The sequence below is a fragment of the Erythrolamprus reginae genome, chromosome Z (genome assembly GCF_031021105.1).
Source record: "Erythrolamprus reginae isolate rEryReg1 chromosome Z, rEryReg1.hap1, whole genome shotgun sequence".
Lineage (NCBI taxonomy): Eukaryota > Metazoa > Chordata > Lepidosauria > Squamata > Dipsadidae > Erythrolamprus > Erythrolamprus reginae.
Window position 1 is genome coordinate 69,908,013 of NC_091963.1, and position 15,638 is coordinate 69,923,650.

The window sequence follows — 15,638 nt, forward strand, 5'->3', positions numbered from 1 at the left end:
GAAAAGAAAAGTTATATAGACTCCTTTGAATTGAAAAGAAAATTTGAAAAGAAAAAAGTCTAAATGACAACTTTGGGGATATTTGCCAGGATGACCACAGACAAACATACTGCAAGTAATGTTTGTCTCATCTGCCTTTCCTAAGAATTCCCTTTGGATCAACAGGTTTTTCAGGGTATATCTCCCTCAAAGAATGCCTTGAGCATTTTCAAGCTCATTTTGGTTGCATCAGTTGTGTTCCCATCTCCTAAAGATATACAAAAATGGAATTTTGTGACTTTATCTGAGAACACTAAACTTATATTTCTACTAAAAATAGGGAAGGCTACTATGAAAGATTGAAATTTTACAGACCAACACAGACATATCAATGCATAATTCAAATACTTCCTGGTTGGTTAAAAACCATTAGCATTCCCAATCTTTAAAAAAGCGACTACCCCCCCCCCCAAAAAAATAATAATTTTTGCTCATTTATTTTGGTGAGCATTGTAAAGAAAATTTGTGAAGCTAAGTCTAAAAGTGGCTGACTGCTTGATGTAATACAGTATCTTAGTAGTAGTAGTGGAGCAAGCAGACATCTGTAGACATCAATCTACGGAAATGTATTATTAAAATGTCTACTATCATAGCCAATGTTCTAATCATGAAGTAGTATAAGAACAACTTATCACTTCCAGTGGTGATATTGAGGCGATGCATAGGGAAAAAGATGAGCTCCGTCCCTTAACTCTATTTTTTTCCGTATCAAGGGACCCTCAAAGGGCATGCTAAATTGGGAGAACTGCGCGAAATAGAGGGGAAGCCTGCAGGACAGTGAGGTGGAAAACAACTGCCCACTAGAATAAGAGAATCTTTCTTTAACCAGAAACAAATGCAGTCTGTCATGTCATTTTGACATGGAAGACCTGAGGCCGTAACAACCACATTACTTTGGGAAGTGAAAAAGTGAGTTATAAAATGCTCATTGTCATTGGTGAGGACTTCCATATGCACAGTGATTGGAACTATTGAATTGAGTTATTTCAATGATATTGGGTAAAAAAACCAAAACTCCGGAAAGAAACAGAGAAAAAAGAAGAAGCGGCGATTGAAAAGGAAGAGACAAGATTCATTCAAAAATAACTTTGCAGAGAAGGAAATAAGGCTAAACAACAGAAAATGTGGGAGTGAAAGTGCTACAACATATGAGGAAAAAGGAAGCAGGAGGAAGACAAAATCTCCATTGCAGATTTTAAAAAATAATACTGTAGTTTTAGATTTTTTTATTTTTTTTTAAAATTTAAATCGAGAGGACAGGAGACAGAGAGGAACATGGAAGGCAAAAAGTTTTGAAAGGACTAGGAGAATTGAAATTTCATGGAACGTACTGTGGAAAAAGTGTAAGTTCCAAGAGATTTGTGCTAGGAAAAAAGTCTGTGTTTGGGCAACTCGGAGGATAAGATCGAACTTGAGTGATTAAGCAGAAAACCAGATAGAAGTGAGGAGTACTGTAAAGATGACAGTAAGAAGAATATTGAATGTTTTGTAGAGAAAAATATCTAAATAACAGAGTTGCCAAACATTAAATGTTAAACTGGTTGTCCTATTGTATATCGAGACTATTGGATTTTCTTGAATATTATGGTTTAAGATTGTTTATGTATATAATATCTCTTTACCAATTCTCTTATAATAATGTATTAAGGTATAATTATTTAGACCAATAAAATTAAGTTTGAAATTTATTATTTAGAATTAATTTAGTTATTAATTTAGAATTAATTTAGTTTAAATTTAAATTTAAAAGAAAGAAATATAATTAGGGATTATTAGTCATATTATAATATACTGCATATTTTAAAATTGATTTTTAGATATATAATGTTGTGAAAGTAAATAAATATAGATAGAATAATACATTGTTGAGAAATAATGTTGAAAGCTAAAAGGAAAATATTAATGGAGTGAAAAGTGGTCACTGGTAATTTGGGAAAGAATTTATAAAATTGTAGGAGAACAAAACAGAATTCGAAAGGAAATGACAAGCATTACCACCACCACTTTGAGAACAGGATAAAAAAGTGATACCTATCTAGATGAGGGTAGTAGCTTCACTGGGATCCCAGAAAATGATAGAAGAGATGATACCTAAGGGAAAAAACGAGTGTGAATTTGACCCGTCAAATGATACAATTAGTTCTTCAAATGAGACAGGAAACTATAACGAAACTCCAGAAAAGGATGACAAAAAGGCATGGAGATTTAAGGACTGACATACAGAACCTGAATAATAAAGTAGGCTTTATCCAAGCCTACTTTATTATTTTGCTATATCACCTCTTGATCCAAGACATGATACAGTGAAATGAACAGAAAATACAATCAGTGAAACTGAAAGCTGAACAAATGGAGAAGAAATTAGATCAAATAGAACAAAAAATAATTGAAGTAAATAAAGATTTAGAGAATTTGTTGATCCATCTTGAATTGGATTGAGCCTTCTGCTTAAGATTCCAAAATGTTATAGAGATGAAAGATGAAAATCTAGGGGAAATAATGGTGGGATTGAGGGAAAAGACACAGATTATTAATAAAATAGACAAGATGTATAGAATGCATACAAATTATGCAAAGCTGCAGCATCTCCCTCATGAAGTGCACATAAAGTTTGAACAAAAAAGGTTTTAAGATATTATTTATAAAATGGCAAGAGATGAGCCCTTGATCTAAAAGGAAAGAGAAATTACAACACTGAATCAGAGCCCCAGGAGGATTAGAGAACAAAGGAAGGATTATTTATTTTATTTACTTTATTTTATTTGTCAAACAAGGATAGAATTATAGTTTTTATTAACATAACTTAAGTAGAAAGTAGTGATAAAAGGATAATATGAGACAGTAGGATAGGGATGGTAGGCACAATGGTGCGCTTATGCACGTCCCTTACAGACCTCTTAGAAAAGGGGAGAGGTCAACTGTAGGTAATTTAAGGTTGAAGATTTTGAGGTTAGGGGAAAAACCAACAGTCAGGTAGTGAATTCCAGGCGTTGATTACTCTATTGCTGAAGTCTAGTTAGGAGCGATTTACATTTAGTTTGTATCTATTACGTGCTCTTGTGTTTTTGTTGGAGATAAAGCAGTCACTAAGGAAGGACATTTTGGTGTATAATTTTTATGAACAACAGTTACATCAGTTCGGAGGCAACACAGTTGTAAATTGTCTAGTCGTAGTATTTGAAGTCTGGGGCAGTAAGGTAATTTGTTTTGAGAGGAGAAGTGAAGGACTCTTCTTGTGAAGTATTTCTGGATTCTCTCAATTGTATTAATGTCTGTTATACAATCTTAACATCCTCCTCAAACCAAAACCAACTCCCAATAAACGAAGACTAGGTATACACATCCTTTACTTCCTCAATATCAATCGCTACTCATCTTAAATGCAAACTTATCAATTCAAGAAGCATCATCAACAAAATACCTGAATTCCTCTTCCTACTAAAAACTGCTAAACTCAACATCATATTTATCTGTGAAACTTGGTTAAACACATCTGTTCCTGACTCCATTATTTCAGTTAGAGACTATCACATTTACCGATCTGATAATGAGGAGGTGGAGTTGCAATAGAGGAAGCAGAGTTGCAATCTTCTATGAAAAATCACCGAACCTAAAAAAAGTGCAAATTAAACATGAACGTTAACTTCCAGAAACTATAATCAGTGAACTGACCTTAGATACCACAGTTTGCTTCCTTCTATGTTATAGAGTCCCTGATTATAACATCTCACATGCAAACAAGTTAACCTCATTACTAACATGCGCAGCCTCCTACCTCATCCTCTTATATTTCTTGGCGACCTAATCCTACCACATATAAATTACTAGTCTAGGATTAGATCAACTAGTTACTGACAATACTAGACTCAGCAATTATTTGGACCTCATCTTCTGCAACAGTTTACACTCAATTTATGGACTACAAATAAAAGAACCCTTTTCTAACAGTGACCCTAATACTATTGAATTCTATCTCAACTTATGTCCTTTCAGAGATGCAACAACTAATTACAACTTTAAAAAGGCCAACTATGATATCATAGAAGCTAACCTCTCATCTTGATATGCATGCAATATTCTCTGTCTGTATCACTACTGAAGACTATTACAATACATTTTTACTTGAAATCCAAAGAATCATTAAATTACATGTACCACTAATTTTCACCAAAACCATGAAAAATAAATTACCCATAAAAATAAGAAAGCTTCAATCCAAAATATTGAATAGGAAAAAATATTATTTAGGTGGAGTATTCCAGAAATATTATTTAGATGGAATATTCCAGAAGGAATGTTAATATTGTGGCAAGGTTAAAAAAAAATCAAAGTGGATGATGTAGAGAAAGCACAGGAAATGTATGATCAACTAGTGGGGATGGAGGAAGACTCAAGTAGTAGAGAGAGAGTGGAGACAGAGTTTAGAAGAACAGAGACAAGAAGCAGAAGGTGAAGAGATAGAAGATAGACACAAAAGTAAAAACAGCCAACAAGAACAGAGAGGCAGAATTAAAGTACAAAGAACTACTAAAACAGGAAATGTTTAGGATCTATAGACCAGTGTTTCCCAACCGGTGTGCCGCGGCACACTGGTGTGCCACGAGATATGGTCAGGTGTGCCGCGAGGCGGAGGCCAGCAAAGGTTGTTTTCAAAGTCAGCCCCCTCGCACGCATGGCTTCTCGCTAATAGCGGCGGGCAATAGCCGGGGGAGGGGCGGCTTCTGCAAGTGGGAGCTCCAGGGCTGAGGCTTCCACTTGTGGCTGTCCCCGCCCGATCCGTCCTTCTCTCCGGCTTTCTTGGGGCGCGGCTCCTCCCACAGCTGTGGCTGCAGCGGCGCTGGCGATCCGTCCGCTAGCCGCTCCGAGCGCTGTGGGAACGCCCACCCCTCTCACAGTCCCGCTCGGTCTTCTCGGCCACCTACATGCTGCGGGAAGCCCGGGAAAACCAAGCAGAGCGCCTAGGCCAGGCAGAAGAATGCCGCCGCCTTGCTATCCTGCTTCTCTCTGGCCATGTGGTTGCAGAAGCAAGCTCTCCCCCCTCACACGCACACTTTCAGCTGGGCAGGGGGCGAAGCCGACCCCCCGGCTGCCGGCGAAGGAGGCTCGCTCGAGCCTCAGAAAGGAGGCGGATTCAGGCAAAGAGCCTGGCGCAATGGGCGCAGCGTTGGAAAGTGAGCGGGCGGTGGGGGCGCTTCGCTTCTGCCTTCCTGAGGCGCTTTTTTTGGGCTCCGCGTCCAGCGAGTTTCTGCCTTGCATTGCCTACTTAACGCGGCGGGAGAGATGCTAATTCCCATCCCAAACAGTCCGTCTTTTCCCTCAGGAGTGGGTGGGCGTTTTGTCCCTGGCACCACGTCAGCAGCATCAGGAGGACAACAGATGACTAATCCCGCCAGAGAACAAGAGAGAGAAAGCATGAGAGAGAAAGAAAATAAGAGAGAGAACGAGAGAGAGCAAAAGAGAGAGAGAGGGGTGATTCTTGAAGCATATGGTAAAAAGCACCCAAATAATAAGAAAAAAACCCCAGCCCACACCTGTTTTTGAAAAGAATAAAAGAGGAAAAAAACCCAGCCCTCAACTGGTTTTGGAAATGGTTCGAGTGTGTATACACACACACGCATAAAGGGGGGAGAGAGACAGGGATGAAAAAAGAGGAGAAGTGAGAGGGAGAAGGAATCAGGGAAAAAGGGAGGAAGAGAGAGAAATGAGAAACATGAGAGAGAAAAGGGGGAAAGACAGGAGAAGTACCCAGAAATGAGAGAGCGGTATAAATTTGAGGAGGGATGATTGATGATTGACTGTATTTATAAGAGGATGTTACATGGGATTGTATATATGAGGGGGTTATTTATGTACGTACGTATGTATGTATGTATGTATGTATTTATTTATTTATTTATTTATTTATTTATTTATTTATTTATTTATTTATTTATTAGATTTGTGTCATTTTGGTTGGTGGTGTGCCCCAGGATTTTGTAAATGTAAAAAATGTGCCGCGGCTCAAAAAAGGTTGAAAATCACTGCTATAGACAACTAGGAACAATGGAGAAAGAGATACAATTAATGTCAATAAATGTGAATGTGGTGAATGATTTGACGGAAAGAAAAAATATTTACAAAATTGGTGAAGCAAAAGGTGGATATTATATGTCTCCAGGAGGTTAATACCAAAAAAAACAAAACAAAACAAAATCAGAAATATTGGAATATAAGAAATTAGGAAAATTGTATCATTGCCTGAAAAGAAAAAGAGGTGGTGATATATATCAGAAATGAAATAAAAGCAAATCTAATTTATGCAAACTCGAAAGGAAGGGTATTAATGTTGGAATTAACAATAGGGGGAATGAAAATGTTATTAGTATGTGTATATTTTCATTATTAGCAAAAATATGTTTATATATATATCCCAGTGAGGGTATGGCTAGCTGAGGAGGCCAGAACATGACCAAAATAGATCTAGCCTAGTCTCCCTTAATTTTCAAATTCAGCAAAAAATATGTCTCACACACACACACCAGTGTTCCCCGTAAGCTGTGCCTGTGCACACGCGTGTGTCCCAAAATACCCCCCGCGCACCCTTTTCCACGGGCGCGTGCTCCCTATCCCCCTGCCAGCCCGCGGGGTGTGTGTGCGGGGATGGGGAGGCACCAGCAGTAGAAGGAAAGGGAGCCGCGGCCGCCCCTCCCTCCCCATGGTGCCTCTCGCGCCCCTGGCCTCTTGGCCCTGCCCCCCGCTCCGCCACCTCCTGCCTTGGGGCGCGACTTCTCCCGCGGCTTCTCCACTTCTGCGCTCCCAGCCAGGGGTCTGTGAGAGGGTTTTCTCCGCACAGTTCAGGAATGCCCGCCCCGCCCCTCTTGCAGCCCCTTCGCTGGGAGCGCTTTCGTCCCGGACTTTCAGCAAGGGGGCTGCAGTAGAGGCAGGGCAGGCGTTCCCAAAGCGCTTGGAGAAAGCGCACTCGCAGCTTGCAGAGAGAGAGGGGGGGAGAGAGAAAGTAAGTGAGAAAGAGAGAGGGGGGACAGAGATAGCAAGAGAGAGAATAGAAAGAAAACAGAGAGAGAGAGCAAGAGGGGGAGAGATAGAAAGAGGGAGAGAGAAAGTGAGAAAAAGAGAGAGCAAGAGGGGGACAGAGAAAGAGAGAGAAATGACTCTTGATTTAAAGCATATGGTAAAAAGCACCCAAATAATAACAGGAAAAAAACCCCAGCTGTGTGTGTGTGTGTCTGTGTGTGTGTGTGAACTCTTGAACCATTTCCAATAGCTCATCTGTTATTGGAAATGGTTCAAGAGTTCAAACACACACACACATACATACACACGCACACACACACACACACACAAGGGGGGAGGAGACAGGGATGGAAAAAGGAGAAGATAGTAATAATAGTAATAGATTTTGGTTTTGTTTTATTATTAATTTCTTTTAATAAAAAAAGGGAATTTGTTTATTTATTTATTTATTTATTTATTTATACTTCTATGCCGCCCAGTCCCAAAGGGTCTGCCGCTCAGACACTATACTTTTCCGCCCACACAGAAAAAAAATTGGAACCTTGACACACACACCATATTTTTGTTGATAATTAAAAGAAAGGGAGACTACTATAGATCTATTTCAGGTTTATTTGCCCTCATCAGGTAGTCATAACCTTACTGATATTTCAACCTGGGGCTTTGCATTGTAAGGCAATGGCCTTAGTCTCTAAGCTACAGGCTCATCTCCTGTATCAGCTTGTACCAGGGAAGGGTTATGTGTGATTTTTTTTGTCGAGTCACCCTGGAATATGAAAGGAACATACAGCTTTTTGCCTTACACACACACACACACACACATACAGGGTTGGACAGCAGGCAGAAGGGGGTGGAACACAGTTCCACCAGTGGAAATTTATTTATTTATTTATTTATTGGATTTGTATGCCGCCCCTCTCCGAGGACTCGGGGCGGCCCACAACATAAATGAAGCTCTGTGCTCAGCTCCACCTGACCATCCCAACCTCCTCCTCCTCCTCTGAAAGCGGCAGGGAGACCAGGGCCGCCAGGAATTGCAGGGGGCCCATTTCCTTCCCTATCTTTTCTCAACAGCTGATTGGCACCTGTTCACCTAGTACCCTGCCTGAGGCAGAGAATAACCCAGGAAGGAGAGCACGGGAAACACGAAGCAAATTGTCACCCCAGTTAGCGACACAGTTTACTTGAACGATGATGATCGTTCAAGCCACTCCCACCTGGTCACATGGCTAGCAAACCACTCTTACCCAGTCACATAACCATCAAGCCACATCCGCAAATTAAGCCACACCCACAGTGGCATTAAAAATTTTGGCTGCCCATTTCTCTCTCTGTGTGTATGCATGTCATGTTTTTGCTATATATATTAAGATATTAAAATGGAATAACAAAAAAGACTGTGAGTGACTGATAAGAAAAAACAAAAAAAGAAATATATCTCAAAAGCCTTTTTTGATAATTTTGAAAAATTAAATTTGAAGGATGTGTGGAGGACATTAATCCCCAATGACAAAAAATATACTTTTTATTCAAAACCTCATAAATTCAAGAATTGATATAGGCCAACAAAGAATTTAACAAATTGATAAATAAGGTAGAGATCAGCCTAAACATATGGGCGAACCACAACCACTTGAAAATAATATTGAAAGGTCAAAAAAACGGTATCTAAAAGGTGGACTATGAATCTGCAGATACTACAAAGAATGATTTTATTTCTTGATGTAAATAAAAAACACCACACCACCCCTCAAAATTTATGGTATACATTGAAAGCATATACAAGGGGAATAACAATAGCTTGCATGCCAAAAAAAGAAAAGGAAAAACAGAAACAACAGGAGATATTAATGAAAGAAATAGGTCAATTGGAAAAAAATACTTCAAACAAAGCCAGGAGATGAACAAATCATCATTGGGCAAACATAAATTAAATTTAATAGAACAAGCTGAATATGTAAATAATATTACATGAATCAACACCTTTTTGAATATGCAAATAAGCCAGGGAGGTGTTTGGCATATAAATAAAAGAGGAAGAAAAAGGAAATAGGATAATCTACAAATTTGCAGGATGAAGTAGGGAATTTGCAAAACACTGAAGAAGAAACTAAAAAGATTGCAGTTAATTATTTTGAGAAATTATATAGACAGGAGGAAATTGATTTAGATAAAATAAAGGATTATTTAAAAGAAGAAAATATGATTGAATTGGAAAAAGAAGAAAAAGTTGTTAAATAAAGGGATAACTCTGAGTGAATTAAAAGAAGCAATTCAAAAGCAGAAAGGAGACCCCTGCTTGAGCAAGCAAATTAGCAGAGTAGCGAGGAGGGGGTGTGGAGACTAGAAACGCCGCACCCATGCATCAGCTGCTGAGAGGGCATCGGCTTGTGAGAGAGACCAATGCAGGACTAACGAGTGAAACGCCGGACCTACGAGTGGGACCAACACTAGGACAACGATTGAGTGAGGAGGCGAATGGGACTGATGTGAGCAGAGCTGCCGCGATTGTGGGACGAATGAGGAGGCCTGTACCACACCCATGCTGCATCTACACTGAGCTAGGAGGCCCATGCTGCATCTACGCCACACCCACGCCGAGTGAGAGACCCACTAGCGAGAGGGAAAAGCAGGGAAAATTGGAGACACTATTACGACAGAGGCACCAGCCACTGAGAGTGGCCGATATCAAGGTAACGCCGTGGGAGAAACGATGGAATAACGTCCGGAGAAGCAGCCTCCCAGCCAAAAACAGCCAAGAGAGTAAGCGTGTCTGACATTGGAAGCTGCTAAAGCCAGAATATTGAAGATAAACTGATGTTGGTTTATTGGCTGGTGAGAGCAGCCAACATAGAGAATGGGGGTATAAAAGCAACTGCCCTTTTGCCAATTCTATATTGAGAGTCTTTGGGGCTCCTCTCACCATGTTAGTTATCCCTCTGCATGGCCCCATCTTGAAGAGGTGGTTGTACCTTGTGAATCAGAGAGACAGTGTCCTTGATGACATCATTACCACCTATTATACTTCTACTTACAGAACTTTAAAAAGAGGAGGTAATAAGACCGTAATAAAAAGATAACATATGTGGGCAATTATAAGATTCTGGACATTTCTTGAAGGACTGAAGTTCTGTTTTTTTTCTGAAGATATAGTTTAACATATTTTATGTTTTTGATATATTTTTAGTGAAATTTTTAAACATTTATAACACTGTTTAATATCTGTGAGCCTGTTTTTCTAAATTTAGTTATGTTTTATTAGTATGCCTTCAGGGAAGATTATAGCTATTCTTATTAATTATTGGGAATTTTAATTAATTAAGTATTAAGGAGCAATTTTTGAATTTTAAATTTTATAAAATTTTAAATTCTAGGATGGATGATTGTGTACGATTGAGTATATGATGAATGAGCTTAATGAAAGGGACACCATCTACTGGGCTCTGTAGAGGCAGGAGGAGTGGAGGAGCCTATCTGGGGTAGTAGAGGGCTGGAATATTCCAGTTTTACTGAGGAGAGGCTGATACGGCAGGAGATATGTGGTTGACCACTTGCGGGGAACTAGAATTCACTGCTTGAAAGCAATTCCTTGTTCCGGCCCCATTGTCTCCGCTCAGGAGATTGGTGACAAGCGAAATCCAGACCCTGGGCTTAGACTGATGCTACTCAATGCCTGGTCGGTTGTAAATAAGGTTCCCTTCATGCAGGATCTCCTTCTGGATGAGGAGGCTGACCTGGCATATGTGACTGAGACCTGGCTGGGCCCAGAGGGAGGGGTCCCCCTCTCAGAGATGTGCCCAGCCGGGTTCCAGGTATGGCACCAGCTTTGACCCCAGGGAAGGTAGGGAGGAGAGTCCTTATGAGATTGGACCTAGGGGTACAGGTGGACTTGTTGCTCACGTACCTGCCTCCCAACTTCATGTCAACAGCCTTGCCTGAGTTACCTGAGGAGGGAGCCGGGCTGGCAGTGGTGTCCTCCAGACTTACTGTCTTGAGGGATTTCAATCTGCTGTCGCTCGGCAAATCCTCCGGGCTAGCGCAGGAGTTCATGGCCCCCATGGCAACCATGAACCTGACTAAAGTAATTCAGGGCTCAACTCATGAGGAGGGGCACACTCTCGACATGATATTCCTCTCGGAGCAGTTGAGTAATGATCTGAGATTAAGCGGCTTAGAGATGTTGCCTTTGTCATGGTCAGATCATTTTCTCCATTGCATCTGGAAGGAGAGTCCAATATGGGTTATTCTCAATCCTATTGGTCGAGACTGAGTTTAAAATTAACATAATTTTAGGCACCGCCCCTTGCCTGCCCCCAGTGAGCTCAGTTTTAAAAACTCAGTCCATGTAACGAGACGCATGAGTTAGCTTGTAATAAAGAAAATTAATTATTGTTTGAATTTGTTTAATCTGTTTCTCTTGTTTTTTGTTTACTGTCTTGCAGATGCTGCAGAAGACCAGGAGGGGTTTCTGCCCTCCGAGGATAGCATCCCCCATCGAACTTTCCCCAGGAGATCTCTTCCCTCATAGAGGGTACCGTCCCACAGAAGGGGATCAGCCTGGAGTCACTGGCCTCCATGGCCACACTCGGCTGGGAGCCAAAGGTGGGGGGGTCCGCCCCCCCCACTGGGAGGCTCAGGGATTTGGAATCCCCCGAAGTCGGATCTGCTCCTAGCGGCATGGCATGCAGCGGGGCTGCTTTCTTCTCCCCCATATGTTCTGCGGCCGGCGGCGAGCCGCGGGGGAAGGAGCTGCGGCGTCAGGAAGCCTCCCATATGGTCAGTGGCCGGCTGCGAGCCACTTGGGAAAGCCGCAGCCGCGTCAGCAGGGAATCGGAGGAAGCCTCCCATATGATCGGCGGCCGGCTCGTTACGAGCCGCCGAGAGCCACCGAAAGCCGCCATGGGGACACACAGTCGCCTCACGCTGGGGAGAAGTGTTCCCTTCAGGGTTTGCCCTCAGAAACTTGGCGAAGGCTAGGAAGCCGAGAAGCGCCAAGTCGTCGGTTATTTATATGCATATGGTTGGCGGCCGCCCCTTCATAGGAGGCTTGACATTAGCCGCCTGGGCAAACCGTTAGTCACTGCGCCCGCCATTTTTGGCGATTGGCGGGAAGGCCCCCCCATCGTTAGCGCCATGAAGAAAAGGCGCGAAAAAAGGGGGGTTGATATGGCTGGGAGACGCATGCGCAGTCATTGACAGCCACGGGAGCCATTTTATGTGTATTCCGAGCCTTGCAAAAGACTGTGTTGAGTGTTTCTTCTCGCTGTTCCTTGGTTCAAATTTATTCACAAACCATGAGTAGAATGGATTCAACTGTCGGGGGTGAGCAAGCTGCTCCTTCTACCCCAGTTGCCAAGCCCAAAGATAAGGGGAGGACAAAGCCCAAGTCTTCACAAGGCTCATCTTCCTCAGCCCTCAAAGAGGCAGAGAGGAGAATCCAGGCCCTGGAACAAAAGCTTGAGGCAGCCCTGGGTGCAACACCCCCAATCCAAATGGGGCCAAGCCTGGACCATCCTGCTGGGCCAATGGTTCCAGGGACTCCTGGGGACACAAGAAGGGTTTGGTCCCCAGACCACCACATGCTTCCTTCGTTGCCTACTCCCAGAAGTAGGCCAGGCTCAGCAACCCAGGAGAGGCCTGTGTGGGGTATTTCCCCTCAACCCAGGGTAGTTCCCTCGGCTACTTTCACCCCTACTGCTGCTGGACTCAGGGCTCAGCCAGAGGCCTGGCAAGATATGTCACCAGCCCTTCAGGACTTAATTACTAATGCCTATTCACAGGGCATAGCAGTTGGGGTGCAACAGGGCACACAACAACCAAGGCAAACCACACACCGGGATCTTTGGTCTGCACCGCCCCTTTCAGGTCTGGAGTCCACAACAGAAGAGCCTGTGGTTATGGAGGACAGCGACAAGGAGTATGACCTGTCTGATGATGAGACTCCTCCAGAACAACCAGTAACTGCAGGCCTCTTCAAACAGTCTTCGTTTAGGACACTGCTGCATAAGGCTAAGCAGGCAATGGAGCTGAAGGACCCTGCACAGCCTTCACAAACTGTGACACCTAGATCCACCGCTCTGTTGAAGGAACCCAAGCCTGAAACAGACCATGTCCCGGCATCAGAAATCTTTATCCAAAGTATAAAAAGACCATGGCAATACCCGGCGGCTGCCCAGGGTCCGTCGGTGGTAGAAAGGAAATTCTACACTTTTGACGACGAGGTAGAGGCTTTGCTTCAGTTCCCTCCTATAGACTCCCCAGTGGTTACACTGGTTTCCAATGCTCTGGTTCCGGCTGAGATGGGAGACAATTTAAAGCCTGAAGACAAGAAGGCCGAAGTCCTTCTGCGAAAGTCGCACATGATGTCCAGCTGGGGGTTTCGCGCAGCGGCGGCTGCGTCATTCTTTAATCGAGCCTCCATAGTTTGGATTGAGGATATGCTATCCCGCCTGGGACCAGAGGAAGGGAGACTGCGGCAGGATCTTAGTAAGTTGTTGGCGGGTGCGGAGATTTCAGCTGATGCCACCTTACATGCCGCCAAATTCTCAGGAAGAGGGATGTCAGCCACCCTGGCATCACGAAGGCTACTGTGGCTGCGCAGCTGGCAGGCAGACACTAAGTCGAAGTGGCGCCTGGCCTCTTCGCCTTTCCAGGGCTCTCAACTGTTTGGAGACATTTTGGAGAAAGTCCTCATAGAGGACAAGGACAAACGGAAAATACTCCCGAGATCCAAAAGGGGACAAGATCGTCGCCAGAACCCCTACAACTGGCGTCAGTCCTTTCGCTGGGACACTTCGCGGTCAAACCAATCATTTCGGCCCTTTTCTCAAGGCAATTTTTCCCAAAATGCCTACGGGGCGACCGGGCGCCCTTTCAAGACCGCACGAGGGGATATCAACAAACCAGACGCCCGTTTCGAGGTTCCAGCCAGAGGGGTTTTAAACGCCCCAAATGACTTTATCATGCCACAGCCAGTAGGAGGGAAACTCCACCTGTACAGTACCTCCTGGCGTGCCACATCCTCAGACAAATGGGCACTATCTACAGTAACACAGGGACTGCGGTTGGAGTTCGTTTAGCCCCCACCCAGCCGTTTCCTGCATTGCCCAAGATCCCGGAACCCTATCAAACGGAAGGAGCTACTCCAAGAAGTAAGTCATCTCCTGGAGATCCAGGCCATAGAGCCCGTGCCGAAACACGCAGAGGGCACGGGGTTTTACTCTATGGTGTTCATAGTCCCCAAGGCATCAGGGGGGTGTCACTTAATTCTGAATCTGAAGCAATTGAATCAATACATTCTTTACCGGAGATTCAGAATGCACACCCTGCATACTATACTAGCGGCAGTGCGTCCTCAGGACTTCCTTACCTCCTTAGACCTGAAGGAGGCTTATCTGCATGTGCCGATATTTCCACCACATCGCAAGTATCTACGATTCTGTGTAGAGGGGACACATTATCAGTACAGGGCCATGCCATTCGGCCTCTCATCGGCCCCTCGGACTTTCACCAAATTACTGGATGTGTTAACAGCACATCTGCATGCGCACTCCGTCCGCCTGATGGCGTACTTGGACGATATAATTATTTTGTCCAAGTCCCAGGCAGGGGCGCACCAAGACCTCCACCTTACTATGAAGGTTCTGGAAGAACACGGCTTTACAATCAATGTTCCCAAGAGCCAACTGGAACCATCTACAAGACTCCTGCATCTGGGGTCGGTGATAGACACAACCACGAGCATGGTGTCACTTTCACCGGAGAGGCAGGACAACATCATAGCCTTGATAACCTCCGTCCAGAGACAACGGAAAGTCTCCCTAGCCTTATTGTCCAGGTTGCTGGGGACCATGGTCTCGTGTATAGGGATTGTGCCGTGGGCCAGGCATCACATCCGCCCGTTACAGGGATTTCTGCTCCCAGCCCAGAGGGCAAGACTGGGTCAGTCGTGCAAACAAATCAGGCTACCACAGAGGGTCAGGACGTCTTTGACCTGGTGGGCTTCTCCGGCCCTGTTTCAAGGGAGTTCGTTCCAGACTCACGATCCGGTCATCATGACCACGGATGCCAGTTTGTCAGGTTGGGGCGCGCACATAGGCCTCCATGTGGCACAAGGACTTTGGACGAAGGAAGACCTCAGCCCTGTGAACATCAACCTCCTGGAGCTCAGGGCGGTGTTCTTAGCGCTCCAACACTTTGTGGCTTTAGTTCAAGGGACACACGTGTTAGTCTTAACGGACAATGTGTCAACAAAGGCCTACCTCAACCACCAGGGAGGCACGAGATCGCCACGCCTTATGAGGGAGACCATGGCTCTCTTCAATTGGGCCGAATACAACTTGGCCTCTCTATCTGCGGAGCACATTGCAGGCGTCAACAATGTCCAGGCCGACTGGCTAAGCCGAACCACCTTGGACCCCACAGAGTGGAGGCTGGATCCGCAGTTGTTCCACAAGATCACTCTTCGATTCGGGACACCGCTGGTGGACTTGTTCGCCTCTCACACCAATGCACAGCTCCCCAGGTTCTATACTCGGTTCCATTCGCCCACGGCGGAGAAAACCAATGCCCTGAGGTTGAGCTGGCCA

At 44.1% G+C, this 15,638-nt stretch overlaps 1 protein-coding gene across 2 annotated transcripts in view; it reads left to right on the forward strand.

Moving 5' to 3' along the window:
- Positions 1–15,638, forward strand: part of DPY19L1 (dpy-19 like C-mannosyltransferase 1) — a 344,645-nt gene that overhangs the window by 130,572 nt on the left and 198,435 nt on the right. The gene's annotated exons all lie outside the window — the stretch shown is intronic.